Genomic DNA, 4,072 nt, shown 5'->3' with positions numbered 1-4,072 from the left:
GGAAGAGGATGATGAGGATCCATTTGAAGATGACCCTCCACTGCATTCACCAGCACCATGCACCAGTGCAGAGACTCACACCTGAGTGGGTCACACACTAGATTAGGCTCGGGGTCACATTCTGGGGAACATCTCCACAGCGATCAGAGGCAGTGACAGCTCAGGTCTCTGGCACTAGGAGGGCTGCTGGAGATCAGCCAACCGCTGAGCCCAAGTCAGATGAGGAGCCTCTGGAAGAGGCCATCGCTAACATGCTGAAAATACAAAGACAGGAGCAGAACATCAGGCAGAGTTGCGAGAGGCAGTTAACAGACCAGATCATTCTGTTTGATGCTGTGGCTCCAACATACTTGTGCCTTGAGGTCACCGTGGGAAGGGTTGCAGATGCATTGGAGACTTTGGTCCAGCAGACCCTGCTGGATTTGTGCTTGGACCTGAACTCCATCATTATAGGCACTGGTGGATCCATCAGTGGTTAGACGAGAGGGGGTGCTGGGCACCTCGACCTCACTCCCGGTACTCCCTCTCCTCAAGGAGTCAGGCAGGATCCCCTCGGGCACCCACAGGGTGGTGGACCATCAGCTGGACACCCCAGGGCCAGCCACTTAGGTGACCCCAAGACTGTCCAGCTGATCCCAATCCCCTCTGCCTGTGACCCCATCACCTCCAGATCCACAGGCCGTGGAGGGTGCACCTGCTTCACAACAGGAGACCCAAAGCAGGCCAGGGCCCTCCAAGTCTGGGCCCTCCAGAGGACGCCCGTCAATGTCATCACAGACAAGAGAGTGTCACAGTCAGCAGGCTGCCACTACCTCTATTGCTGATGTCATGGATGCACCTGGAGGTAGCAGTAGATTTAGATAAATTAAGAAATGTTGACCTTGCTATAGGGGAATGGGTGTTTACACACTGTACATATCATGCATCTTTCTAAACACATTTGTTGCTCATGACAATGGTCTCATCATTTGAATGTGTCGTGCACATGCCTCTATGGCCTCTTATTGCGAGGGTGAACCAACTCATACTCCGTTTATGGCTGCCTTTGGGTGTCAGATTCATGTGATTTTTAGTGTGCTCATGTTAGTTACTAGCCTCTTGAGTGATGTCCGGGAGATATGTGCAGCTCTTTCCTGAAAGTGTCTGTATTTTGAGTGTGCAACATTTATTCCTCACAAGATACCATGGAGTTATGTGTGCTCATGTGCATTGGAGGGTCACCAGTAATGGTGTCTCATCAACAATGAGCTGTCATAATTGCTTGTTTCAAAGCACAAGACTTGCAGCCATGATGGTATCTCCAGCCATGTGTACATCTCTTATTGCTGCAAGAAGTGTCTCAGTCAGGAGGCCACACTATATCAAGTCCAGTAGACACAAGGTTTGCACTGGAGACCTGCCTTCCACTTCCCAGAGCAGCTACATGCAGCTTCGGCTGCTGGCCTTTCCAAAGAGTAGGGCCTAGTGATACATGAGGGTTGCAGGTCCAAGGCCGTACGGAGACCTTGCTCTCGATGTCACTGCTTGCAAAGGCATTTCCGGGCGCTAGCATGGCACTAAGAGACAGGAGGTATGCGCTCGGTTCCCCTTGCTTGGACCTTACTCCTGCTGGAGCCTTGTGGCTATCAGTGTGTCATGGGCAAGGCTTCCACGTTGTGCCACGTCGAGGGCATCATCGCGTGGGAGGTAGCCCCCGCCGGCTTCCAGGTTCCTTCCCTTCCAGGTCCTCATCATCCGAGGAGTTTTCAGCCTCCTCCATGTCTCCCTCTGGCAAGTGCTCTCCCCTTTGAAGCACCAGCTAGTGCACGGTGCGCCAGACTACAATGATGTGGGACAACCTCTGTGGAGAGTGCTGCAAGGCCCCACCTGAGCGGTCCAAACATTGGAAGCACATCTTCAGGATGCCAATGGGCTGTTCATTGATGGACCTTGTCACAGAGTGCACCGCGTTGTATCTGTCCTCTGAGGCACTTTAAGGACGATGCACGAGTGTCATGGGCCAACTTTTCTGTGGATACCCCTTATCACCCAGCAGCCCAGTACGCAGTGCGGCCCTTTGAATACCTGAGGCACCTGGGCGTGACTCAGGATGCATGAGCCATGGGAACTCCCAGGGTACCTGGTACAAACGCTCATGATGTGTTTCTGATGATCGGACATCTGCTGAATGTTAAGTGAGTGGAACCCTTTCCTGTTAAGGAAGATCAGAGGCTGCTACCATGGAGCACTTAAAGTGACATGTGTCACTTTATGTGCAACTTATGTCACTCTTAATGTGTGCAACCAATTGCACCCTGCACTCTAGGGAAGCCTGAGATAGCTGCAAATCCAAGAAATCGAGCAGCCTGGTGAGCATCATCCATTGTGAACTTCACATAATGATGAGCCTTACAGTAAAGGTCATCCATCACCTCCTTGATATATTTACATGTTGAGGACTGAGAGATGCCACTTAGGTCCCCTGTGGATCCCTGGAACGAATATTGAGTATGGTGGTGACCTTCAGGGGCACTGGCAGAGGATAACCTCCCAGTCCATGCAGCATTAGATCCTACCACAGAATGTGGCAGATATGAGCCACCACATCTCTTGACAAGTGTAGACATGCACTGCACTGCCTTTCGCTCATCGCCAAATAGGAGAGGCGTCTTCGGTAAACCCTTAGTCATGCCAATCTCCTCCTCAATCTATGATTTTTATTGGGGCTTCCCTGGACCAAGGACCTCAGGCCAGGCTCCTCTTGAAGTTGAGCAGGGAGGCACCGGGCATTTCTTCTCTTTCTCAATCGGAACACTGCCATCAAGAACAGAGCATTGAACGCGGCCTCCATCCTGCATATCTCCTACTTCCTGTGTACAGAGAGATCCAGCTGATCAACTATGTTAGACCTCCCACTCACAACCAGAAAGCCATTGTCATGCCCTTGTGATCGGTCTGCGCTATTCGCCTTTCCCTGTTCCAGCCTTGTAGCTGAGGTGCTACCTCACAAATCTAGATGCCTTAGAAAACATTCCAGCAACTACACATATCAATCCCATTGAGGTTGGAAAGGCCTGAGGACAGCCATGTTACGTTCACCCTTGTTGAAGGCACTCTCATGATGCCTGATTTGATGAGGCTAATCTTTTGGAATGAATGGATGATTTTTGGCCTGGGATTCATGCCCAATTTGACAATATACTTTCAGTGATCACTTTGCAGATATCTAGCAGCTGTGCTCCATTAATTGTTGACTTCCTCTTCCCTTCGCACACTCCTCTCTTTAGACGCTCACATTGATCACCTTAAATGTGACCCCAATGACTCTTGCAGTTTCACATTAAAGCGCAAATTGTGTCAGTGGTCCCAAATCAACATTCTCAATAAAGTGTTCGTGAGTTCTATCAAGTGAGACTTCATCTCCATGTTGGCAATCTAGAAGTATGAGAGTGCCCCCTGCAAGGGCCCCCGAGTCCAGCTGAGGCCTCCAGCCCCTCCTGTGGAGAGTTTTTTCTAGCTTCAATTTTAAACTGTGTCATTACTTTGGGGTCTCAAGATGGCGGTGCTGCATTTCTACTTCAAGACCAGCTTTGACCCTCCCCCTATTGCTGTTTGTGTCCCCACCGATCATCCTACGATGTGCAGGGGGACCTCTCTCCGGTTATTCTGCAGCCTCCCCCAGTAACCCTGGAACCCGTGGTTATTGTTGTGGATATTCCTGCCCTCCCCACTGAACTCATCATTGTTGATGTCCCTATGACCCATGTGGACCTCACCCCTCCTCCTCTTGAGGTTGTGTGCACGGTGATATACATAGACGACCCCACCCACTCCCCCCAGGAGAACTTTGAGTACGCCTCCTCTTTATTACATTTTACCCTGACCATCCCAGCTGCAGTCAGGTACTGAGCCAGCCACCCCCAACACCACCGAGTATAAGGGAATGACCACACCCTGCACACCAAGCTGTGCCTGATCCCCAATGAGCACACTGGCCTTGCCCCTCCCTCGAGTGGGACCATGACCTGTGTGCCTTGCATTGCCCTGTAGCATAGCCCGCAAAGCCCGCAAAGCCCCAGGACTGCCTTTAATC

This window comes from Carcharodon carcharias, chromosome 21 (genome assembly GCF_017639515.1).
Source record: "Carcharodon carcharias isolate sCarCar2 chromosome 21, sCarCar2.pri, whole genome shotgun sequence".
In the NCBI taxonomy this organism is placed as follows: Eukaryota; Metazoa; Chordata; class Chondrichthyes; order Lamniformes; family Lamnidae; genus Carcharodon; species Carcharodon carcharias.
Note: the sequence above shows the minus strand (reverse complement) of the source record.